General features: G+C 40.0%; 1 protein-coding gene across 1 annotated transcript in view; it reads left to right on the forward strand.

Annotated features, from left to right (window-relative positions):
• The window catches only part of ITGA8 (integrin subunit alpha 8), a 216,396-nt gene that overhangs the window by 77,158 nt on the left and 127,165 nt on the right, over positions 1-12,073 (forward strand). The window lies entirely within an intron of this gene.

Raw genomic sequence — 12,073 nt, forward strand, 5'->3', positions numbered from 1 at the left:
CCTTTTGCTATCCAGGAGGTTTTTGCCTGGGAGGAAAGCAGTTGCCACACCCTGTTGGAAAACCTCTCACTCCACCCTGTGGTTGATAGTCTGAGGACAACAAAGGCTGATAACAACCAGACTGCAGGCAGAGACAGATGTCTGAAGGCTTTTAGTCTTTGCCTGAACTACTTCTGGGCCTGGGGCTAGGAAAAGAAGAGCCTGGTCCCCTTATTCGTTCTTTCCAAAAGCATACAGCCCCAGCAGAGGGAGCCACAAGCTGTGGATTGCTGACAGCCCCAAACAGGGTACTCAGGGCCAGTCATAAACAACATCTGACACTGTCCTGCACTAGAAATTTGGAGTTGTAGGAGATCTACCTAATACATAGACACAAGCCCAGTCAGCCAAAATGGGGAGACAAAAAAAAAAAAACCCCAAATGAAAGGACAAGAGAATTCTCCAGAAGAAGAGCTGAACAAAATGGAGATAAGAAATTTATCAGACACAGAGTTGAGAATAACGAAGGCAAAGATGCTCAACAGCATGAGAAAAGATATAGTAATATGAAAAAAGAGCAGTTGGAAATAAAGAATGACATATCACTAATAAAGAACACATTGGAAGGAATACATAGCTGATTAGGGAATGCCAAGGATCAGATCAGTGAATTAAAAGACAGGATAGGGGGGAAAAATAATTCAGAGAACCAAAAAGTAAACAACAACAACAACAACAACAAAACAAAAAACAGGAGGACAGCTTAAGGGAGCTATGGGACAAAATGAAACATAACAATATTCACATAATAGATATACCAGAAGGGGAAGAAAGTGAGCAAGGGATAGAGCAGCTGTGGGCAAACTACGGCCCGTGGGCCGGATCGGCCCGTTCGGCTGTTCTATCTGGCCTGCAGAGCCGAAAGAGCGGAGGATTCTCTTGCTCTCCCCTCCGCTCCTTCACCAGCAGCAGTGTTAACATGGCAACATCGGGAAACACGGCCGCAGCTCCTTCTTCTGAGTGGGTGGATTTATATCCGCTCATTCAGTAGAAGGAACAACCTCTCAATCTTCCAGAGGCTCCTTGTAATGCCCGCGGACGCGTCTCCCGACATCACCCTGGGAATGCGTAGACACGTTATCATGGTGATGTAGGGAGACACGCCCCTGGAGAGCACAGTATCAGAGCCTTTCTGAGGTAAGATTAAGAGCTCTACTCAAACACAATTTTTTCCTGTTCCCACATTCTGTACATCACAATGACTTGTTAATAAAACAACAAAGACTTTCAGCTTTTAGGGCTTGTATCCACTGCAGGTTTTTTTCCCACTGCGGACGTGTGCAGCAGGGAAAAAGACACACAGAGGACATGTCACACTAGCCATGCTGCGGCTGCATTTTTTTGCTGATACGGATGCGGTATCAGTAACACTACCATGGCCACTAACCGCATTTACTGTTTACACATTTTGTTCTTTTCTATTTGTTTTAGTTTTAAATTATTTTATTATATTTAAGTTTAATTTGAAAGGCTCTCGTACCTTTCCTTTGTTAGGCAACTTTATTTTGCCTTTGCCATCTTCAATATAAGGTATGTTATTGTGCTATCATTCCTCCATTTTTTGAAGTTTCAAATTATAATAATTAGTGTTTACATTCTTCTTGTTAAAATGTTTGAAATGAATAAAACTATTGAAATAAAAAAAAAAGACCGTACCCTTTTATGTAATGATGTTTACTTTGAATTTATATTAGTTCACACAAACACTCCATCCATGCTTTTGTTCCGGCCCTCCGGTCCAGTTTAAGAACCCATTGTGGCCCTTGAGTCAAAAAGTTTGCCCACCTCTGGGATAGAGAATGTGTTTGAAGAAATAATGGCAGGAAACTTACATAACCTGGTGAAGGAAAAAGGCACACAAGTCCAGGAGGCACAGAGAGTCCCAAACAAGAAGAACCCAAACTGGCCCATACCCAAACACATAATTATTAAAATGCCAAAAATTAAAGACAAAGAGAGAATCTTAAAGGCAGCAAGAGAAAAGGAAACTGTTACCAACAAAGGGGTTCCCATAAGACTGTCAGCTGGTTTCTCATCAGACACTCTACAGGCCAGAAGGAAATGGCATGAAGTACTCAAGGTAATGAATAGCAAGGATTTAAAACTAAGACTACTCAGAACTGTTGGACATTGAAATTGGGACTCAAACATTTTTTGTTATTATATGTTTATTTCTAGTCTGCAGAGGCAAGATTTTTTAAAGGAAAGAAATGGGGAAAAAATAGATACAGAGGCAAAGAAGCATTGAACAGACTGTCAAACTACAGCGGGAAGGCAGGGGAGGTTTGGGGGGGGGTGGCTGTAAGAGATCAACCAAAGCACTTGAACGCATGCATATAAGCATAACCAATGGATATAAGACACTTGGGGTGGGGGTAGGTAAAGGCATGTAGTGGGGGTAGGGGAAGCGGGGGGGGGGAGGTCAATGGGGAAAAATAAAAAAAAGGAGACATATGTACTACTATTTGTAATACTTCAAACAATAAAAAATAAATAAAAAACAAAAACAACCCCCCCAAAAAACAACAACAACAACAACAAAAAACTACGACTACTCTATCCAGCAGGGCTATCATTCAAAATAGATGGTGAAATAAAGAGCTTCCCAGACAAAAAAAGGCTAAAGGAGTTTATCACCACCAAACAAGCATTGCAAGAAATGCTAAAGGGAATGCTGTAATAAAAAGAAATAGAGAGAGAAACCTAGGCATACAGAATTAAAATAATAAGTACCTATCAATAATAAACTTACATGTAAATGGATTAAATGCTCAAATCAAAAGACATAGGTACCTGAATGGATTAAAAAAATGACCCAATTATATGCTGTTTACAAGAAAATCACCTCAGAACAAAACTCATACAGGATGAGAGGGAAGAGATGGAAAAATTTTTCCATGCAAATGGAAACAATAAAAAGCTGGGGTAGCAATACTCATATCTGACAAAATAGACTTCAAAATGAAGACCATCAGAAGAGACAACAAAAGTCACTATGTAATACTAAAGGGATTGATCCAACAAGAGGATATAACACTGGTAAACATATATGCATCCAATAAAGAAGCACCTAAATATATAAAAAAATTTCTAGAGGGCTTTAAGGGAGATATGGACAGCAATACAGTCATAGTTGGGGATATTAACACCCCACTGACTTTACTGGATAGATCTTCCAGACAAAAAAATTAACAAGGAAACAGTTATCTCAAAGACACACTGGAATAGATGGATTTAATTGATATTTATAGAACATTTCACCCCAAATCTATAAAATATACATTCTTCTCAAGTGTAGATGAGATATTCTCAAAGACAGATCACAAGCTAGGACACAAAACAGGTTTCTATAAGTTCAAGAAGATTGAAATCATATCAAACATATCCTCAGACCACAGTGGAATGAAATTAGGTATCAACTACAGTAAAAACACTCAAAAACATTCAAACACATGGAGGCTAAATAGCATGTTTTTAAACAATGAATGGGTTTAAACATGAGATCAAGAAAGAAACAAAAAACCTCCTGGAAACAAATGAAAATGAACACACAACTTAAAATCTGTGGGACACAGCAAAAGCAGTCCTGAGAGGGAAGTTCATAGCATTACAGGCATACCCCAAAAAAACAAGAAAAATTATTAAACTTAAAGAATTAGAAAGAGAACAACAAGAAGAACCCAGAGTAAGTAGAAGGAAGGACATAATAAAGATTTTAATTTTAATGACATAAAAATTAAAAAAACAATACAAAAGATCAATAAAACAAAGAGCTGGTTCTTTGAAAAGATAAACAAGATTGATGAACCTTTAACCAGACTCATCAAGAAACAAAGAGGACCCAAATAAATAAAATCAGAAATGAAAGTGGAGAAGTAACAGCTGACACTATAGAAATACAAAGGATTTTAAGAAAATACTATGAGCAACTAACTATATGCCAACACCCTGGACTATGTGGATGAAATGGATAAATTCCTAGGAAAGTACAATCTATCAAAACTGAGTCTGGAAGAATCAGACTGAATAGGCCAATAGCAAATGATGAAATTGAAGCAGTAATTAAAAAAACTCCCAGCAAACAAAAGCTCTGGTCTGGATGGCTTCACAGGGGAGTTTTACCAAACATTCAAAGAAGAACTATCACCTATACTCCTCAAACTGTTCCAAAATATCTAAGAGGAAGGAACACTTCCATCCTCTTTCTCTGAGGCCAGCATTATCCTAATTCCAAAACCAGATAAAGACACTACAAAGAAAGAGAACTACAGACTAATATCCCTGATGAACATAGATGCTAAAATCCTCAGATCCAGCAATATATTAAAAAGATCATACACTATGACCAAGTGGGATTTATTCCAGGGATGCAAGGCTGGTACAATATTCCCAAATCAATAAACGTGATACATCACATAGACAGATTGAAAGACAAAAATCACATGATCATATCAATAGATGTAGAAAAAGCATTTGACAAAATCCAACATCATTTTTGATAAAAACTCTCAGCAAAGTGGGAATAGAGGGATCATTTCTCAACATAATAAAGGCCAAATATGACAAACATTCTACAGCCAGCATCATATTTAATGGGCAAAACCAAAACCACTTCCCCCAACAACACAAACAAGGCAGAGATGTCCACTTTCACCATTCTTATTTAACATAGTACTGGAAGTCCTAACCACAGCAATCAGACAAGAAGAAATAAAAGACATCCAAATTGGAAAGGAGGAAGTAAAACTGTCATTATTCACAAATGACATGATAGTGAACATACAAAACCCTAAAGACTCCACCAAAAAACTTCTAGATTTAATAAATGAATTTGGCAAGGTAGCAGGATATAAAATTAACACCCAGAAATCAATGGAATTTTTATACACCAATAATGAAATCTCATAAAGAGAAACTAAACAAATAACCCCATTTACCATTGCATCAAAAAAATTAAGATACTTAGGAATAAATTTAACCAAGGAGGTAAAAGACTTGTACTTGGAAAACTACAGGATGTTGAAAAAAGAGATAGAGGAAGATATGCATAGGTGGAAGAATATACCATGTTCATGGATTGGTAGAATTAATATCATTAAAATTTCCATAGTACCCAAAGCAATATACAGATTCAATGCAATCCCTGTTAAAACACCAACAGTGTATTTCACAGATCTAGAACAAATACTCCAAAAATTTATATGGAAGCAAAAAAATCTGAATAGCTGTAACAATCTTGAGAAAGAAGAACAAAGTTGGAGGTATCACAATTCTGGATATCAAGTTATACTACAGAGCCACTGTAATCAAAACAGCCTGGTACTGGCATATAGGTCAATTGAACAGAACAGATTTTTCAGATTGACCCATGCCATTATACTCAATTAATATTTGACAAAGGAGGCAAGAATATAAAATAGAGACAAGACAGTCTCGCCAATAAATGGTGTTGGGAAAATTGAACAAATACATGCAAAACTAGACCACCAACTTACACTATACACAAGAAGAAACTCAAAATGTATAAAAGACTTAAATATAATTCGTGAAACCATAAAAATCCTAGAAGAAACCATAGGCAGCAAAATCTCAGACATCTCTCATAGCAATATGTTTATGGATACATCTCTTGGGGCAAAGGAAACTAAGGAGAAAATAAACAAATGGGACTACATCAAAATAAAACATTTTGCACAGCAAAAGATATCATCAACACAATGAAAAGGGAGTCACTGTTTGGGAGAACATATTTGGTAATGATACATCTGATAAAGGGTTAATATCCAAAATACATAAGGAGCTCATACAACTTAACAAAAGGAAGAGAAACAATCCAATTAAAAATGGGCAAAGGACATAAAGAGATACTTGTCCAAAGAGGACATAGAAACACATGAAAAATTGCTCAAAGTCACTGATCATCAGAGAGATGCAAATTAAAACAACAGTGAGGTATCACCTCACACCTGCCAGAAATGCTACCATCAACAAATCAACAAATGACAAGTGCTGGCAAGGATGTGGAGAAAAGGGAACCCTCATACACTGCTGGTGGGAATGCAGACTTGTGAGGCCATTATGGAAAACAGTATGAAGTTTCCTCAAAAAATTAAATATGGAACTGCCATTTTACCCAGGAATCTTGCTTCTAGGAATGTATCCTAAGAAACCTGAAACACCAATCAGAAAGAATGTTCATAGCACCCCTATGTTCATAGCAGCACAATTTACAATTCCTAAGATCGGGAAACAGCCCAAGTGCCCATCAGTAGATGAGTGGGTAAAAAGTTGTGGTACATTAACACAATGGAATACTATGCAGCTGTACAAAAGAAGGATCTCTTACCCTTTGAGATAGCATGGGGGACCTGGAGAGCGAAATAAGTGTTTAAGCGAAATAAGCCAGTCAGAAAAAGACAAGTATCATGTGATCTCACTCATATGTGGAATCTAGTGAACAAAATAAACTGATGAACAAAATAGATCCAGAGACATAGAAGTACAGAACAGACTGCAGAATCTCAGAGGAAGGATGGAGGAGGGTGGGAATGATCAAAGAACTTGTATGCATATATGTATAACCCATGGACACAGACAGCAGGGTGGTGAAGGCCTGGGGTGGAGGGTCTGAGTGGGCTAGAAGGGGTCAATGGGGGAAAAAAAGAGAATATGTAACACATTCAACAATAAAGATTTAATTAAAAAAAAAAACTCATGCTATTCTCAAGTTATCTGTGCTTAACTTTAGCAATTACCATTTTTGTTCAATTAATAAACTATTTTTTAGAGCAGGGTTTACAGAAAAATTGAGCAGGAAGTACTGAGAATTCACATAAACTACCTCTCCCCTCCACACTCACTTTTCCTATTAACATCATGCATTGCTATTGTACATTTATTACAATTGTTGGACCCATATTGATACAGTATTAACTGAAGTCAGTGTATGTTAGGGTTCACTCTGTGTTGTACATTCTATGGGTTTTACCAAATGCCTAATGTCACATATCCACATATAGTATCATATAGAATAGTTTCAGTATCCTAAACATGTCCTGTGCTTCACCTATTCATCCTTCTGCTCACCCATCCCTGCCAACTACTGATCTTTTTACTGTCTCTATAGTTTTGCCTTTTCCAAAATGTCATAGAATTGGAATCACACAGTAGTAGCATTTACAGTCTGACTTCTTTCACTTAGCAATACACATTTAAAGTTCCTCCATGTTGTTTTGTGGTTTGATAGTTCATTTTCTTTTATTGCTAAAAATTATTCCATTGTATTATGTACCATTGTCTGTTTATCCATTCAGCTATTGTAAGATATCTTAACTGCTTCCAATTTTGGGCAGTTGTAGGTTTTTGTGTGGACATACATTTTCAACTTCTTTGGGTAACTATATAAGAACATGATTGTGGGATCACATGGTAAACCTATGTTTAGCTTGGTAAGAAACTTTCAGAATGTCTTCCAAAGTGGCTGTACCGTTTTGCATTTCAACCAGCAATGAATGCGAGTTCCCATCGCTCCACATCCTTACCAGCATTTGCTGTTGTCAGCACCACAATTTGTTTATCCATTGATCTATTGAAAAATCCTTTGGATGCTTCCAAGTTTTCACAATTATGAATAAAACTGCTATTAACATCATGTGCAGGTTTCTGTGTAGGCATAAGTTTTCAACTCATTTTGGTAAATGTTAAGAAGTGTGATTGCTGGGTCGTGTGGTATGAGTGTTTTATTTTTTTAAGAAACTGCCAAATGGTCTTCCAAAGTGGCTGGCTGTACCATTTTGTATTCCCACCAGTAATGAATGAGTTTCTGTTACTCCACAGCCATGTCAGCATTCGGTGTTTTCAGTGTTTGGGATTTTGGCCAGTCTAATAGTTGTGTAGTGGTATCTCATTATTGTTTTAATTTCTAGTTCTCTAGTGATATGTGATATTGAACATCTTTTCAAATGCTTATTTGCCATCTGTATATTGTCTTTGATGAGGTGTCTATTCAGATCTTTTGCCTAACTTTTAATAGGTTGCTTTCTTATTGCTTATATTATCCTATATAATAACAGAGGAATATGCTAATTAGCTGGGATGTTGCAACGTCACACCACTTAGCAGGAAGCATGCACAGCAGGAGAAGGGGGGTGGGGATTGCCATCACCAGGAGGGCCTCTGCCCGGCCCAGGGCGAGCACTGGTGGAGGAACGTGCAGGCCCGGGGCAGGCACCGGCAGAGGCACGCGCAGGCCCGCCCTGCTGAGGTGGCCACCGGTGGAGGCGCATGTAGGCCTGCGCAGTGCTGACATGATGCTGCTCAGCCTGTGGGCGCCCCCGGCGGAGGTGGCCACTGGTTGAGGTGCGTGCAGGCCTGCCCAGCGCTAACGTGATGCTGCCTGCGTGTGTCCCCACACAGCGCTGACATCACGCTGCCTGTGTGCACCCCTAGCCAGTGCTGAAGTGAAGCTGCCTGCCTGCGTCCCTGTCCTGGGACGTGACACTGCCTGCCTGCATCCCTGGCCTGGGACATGACACGGCCTGCCTGTGTCCCTGTCCTGGGACGTGACACTGCATGCCTGCATCCCTGTCCTGGGACATGACACAGCCTGCCTGTGTCCCTGACCTGGGACGTGGCAAAGCTGCCTGCCTGTGTCCCTGTCCTGGGACGTGACACTGCCTGCCTGCGTCCCTGTCCTGGGACGTGACACTGCCTGCCTGTGTCCCTGTCCTGGGACGTGACACTGCCTGCCTGTGTCCCTGTCCTGGGACGTGACACTGCCTGCCTGTGTCCCTGTCCTGGGACGTGACACTGCCTGCCTGCGTCCCTGTCCTGGGACATGACACAGCCTGCCTGTGTCCCTGACCTGGGACGTGGCAAAGCTGCCTGCCTGCGTCCCTGTCCTGGGACATGACACAGCCTGCCTGCGTCCCTGGCCAGGGACGTGACACTGCCTGCCTGCGTCCCTGTCCTGGGACGTGACACTGTGTGTGTTCCTGTCCAGCGCTGACATGACACTGCGGGGGGCGGGGGGAGAGGGCAGGGCTTGATGGGTGTGCGGCCGTCCAGGTCTGGGTCTTGTCCAGTGTGGGTGGTGCAGGCCAGGTCTGGGTCTCAAGTGATTTTGAGGCTTGCACAGGTGTGCAGGGACTTGACTCTGGGTCCTGCGGTGCACCCCAGACTCTGACAGGAGGGAGGAGGGAGCTTGATACCTGCACCCAGGACCCACACAGCACAGCAGCCACAACCAGGACCCACACAGCAGAGCGGCGGGAATCCCATCCTCGTGGAATCGGCCGTTGGTCAGCTTGCTGTTAGCGGCTTGACAGCCAGGAATCCATTCACCCGCATCGCAGACCCTGACAGCAGGGAGGTGGGAATATGTCTAAAGACCAACTATTGGCACAAAGTACCTCTGAAGCCGAAAGAAGCCATTATTGGAGACACAGTGTATCTGAAGAGCAACTATTGGCACAACATAGCTCTGCAGCCCAAAGAAACCTGCGTCATTGACAGAAAATGTCTGAAGACCAATGTGCCTCTGAAGCTGAGAGAAGGCAGTGGCGTTGACAGAATATGACTAAAGAACAGTCATCAACAAGTACTACCAATACTGGTAGGAACTGCCTTCTCATGGAAAATGGAGTAAATGAGGATGCAATTATGGAACACAGTTGTGGTGCAATGACTATTACATGTCAATTTTGCCTATCACTAAATTTCTCCAATGAAAAACCATCTGATGGAAAATTTACTTGATGTCGTAGCAAAGGTAAAGTTTGTCCAAATGATATACATTTTCCAGAATACCCGGCATATTTTAAAAAATTAATGATAAATGAAGATTCTGACAGTAAAAATTTCATGGAAAATATTCGTTCCATAAATAGTTCTTTTGCTTTTGCTTTTGCTTCCATGGGTGCAAATATTGCATCGCCATCAGGATATGGGCCATACTGTTTTAGAATACACGGAAAAGTTTATCACCGTGCTGGAACTTTACATCCTTCGGATGGTGTTTCTCGGAAGTTTGCTCAACTCTATATTTTAGATATGGCTGAAGTGACAAGTAAAAGATTAGCAATGCCAGAAAACCAAGGTTGCTCAGAAAGACTCATGATCAACATCCACAACCTCATGCATGAAATAAATGAATTAACAAAATCGTACAAGATGCTACATGAGGTAGAAAAGGAAGCCCAATCTGAAGCAGCAGCGAAAGATGTTGCTCCCACGGAAATAACAATGGCGATTAAATATGATCCTAACAGTGATCCGGGTAGATATAATTCTCCCCATGGAACCGAGGTTGCCGTCATACTCAGAAACGAAGATGGACAACCTCCTTTTGAAAGGGACTTGCTCATTCATTGTAAACCAGATCCCAATAATCTGAATGCCACTAAAATGAAACAAATCAGTATCCTGTTTCCTACACTAGATGCAATGACATATCCTATTCTTTTTCCACATGGTGAAAAAGGCTGCGAAATGGATATTGCATTAAGACTCAGAGACAACAGTGTAATTGACAATGATACTAGACAAAAATGTAAGGACACGACTCACACAAATGCAGTATTATGGATTTCATCTTTCTGTCCGGGACATGTTCAATCCTATTCTAAATGCAGGAAAATTAACTCAACAGTATACTGTTGATTCATATTCAAAAATGGAAGACAATCAGATAAATTCATTAAAGCAAACCAATCTAAGTTGAGAGTTGAAAAATACAGTGGTTTGATAGATTACCTCACATCTAGATCTGAAAATGACAATGTGCCCATTGGTAAAATGATAATACTTCCATCGTCTTTTGAGGGTAGTCCCAGAATTATGCAGCAGCGATATGAGGATGCTACGGCAATTGTAATGAAGTATGGGAAGCCCGATTTATTCATAACCACGACATGCAACCCCAAATGGACTTGTATTACAAACAATTTACAATGCTGGCAAAAAGTTGAAAACTGACCTGACTTGGTAGCCAGAGTTTTTAATATTAAGCTGAATGCTCTTTAAAATTATATATGTAAATTCAATTTATTTGGCAAAGTAATAGCTAAAAGTCATGTCATTGAATTTCAGAAATGCAGACTGCCTCACGCTCACATATTATTGATATTAGATAGTGAATCCAAATTACGAACAGAAGATGACATTGACCGTGTTGTTAAGGCAGAAATTCTGGATGAAGACCAGTGTCCTCGACTTTTTCAAATTGTAAAATCAAATATGGTACATGGACCACGTGGAATACAAAACCCAAATAGTCCATGTATGGAAAAAAGAAAATGTTCAAAGGGATATCCAAAAGAATTTCAAAATGTGACCACTGGAAATATTGATGGATATCCCAAATACAAACGGAGATCTGGTAGCACCATGTCTATTGGAAATAAAGTTGTCGATAACACTTGGATTGTCCCTTATAACCCATATTTGTGCCTTAAATATAACTGTCATATAAACGTTGAAGTCTGCTCATCGAATAAAAGTGTCAAATACTTATTTAAATATATCTATAAAGGGCACGATTGTGCAAATATTCAAATTTCTGAAAAAAATATTATCAATCATGATGAAGTACAAGACTTCATTGACTCCAGGTATGTGAGCACTCCTGAGGCTGTTTGGAGACTTTTTGCAATGCAAATTCATGACCAATCCCATGCAATCACAAGATTAGCTATTCATTTGCCAAATGAACAAAATTTGTATTTTCATACTGATGATTTTGCTGAAGTTTTACATAGAGCTAAAAGGCATAACTCAACTTTGATGGCTTGGTTCTTATTGAATAGAGAAGATTCTGATGCACATAATTATTATTATTGGGAGATTCCACAGCATTATCTTACCTAATAATAGACAAACATGTAAATTGACCATACCTCCACTATGCCCACAGCCAATCAGGAGTGAGTATGCAAATTAACCCAACAAAGATGGTGGGTTAATTTGCATATGCAGGTGCTGAGTGGCCAGGTGGGGCAGAGGGAGCTACAGGAGTGGTGCTTGGGCCGGGAGTGAG

The sequence above is a fragment of the Plecotus auritus genome (assembly GCF_963455305.1).
Source record: "Plecotus auritus genome assembly, chromosome: 1".
In the NCBI taxonomy this organism is placed as follows: Eukaryota; Metazoa; Chordata; class Mammalia; order Chiroptera; family Vespertilionidae; genus Plecotus; species Plecotus auritus.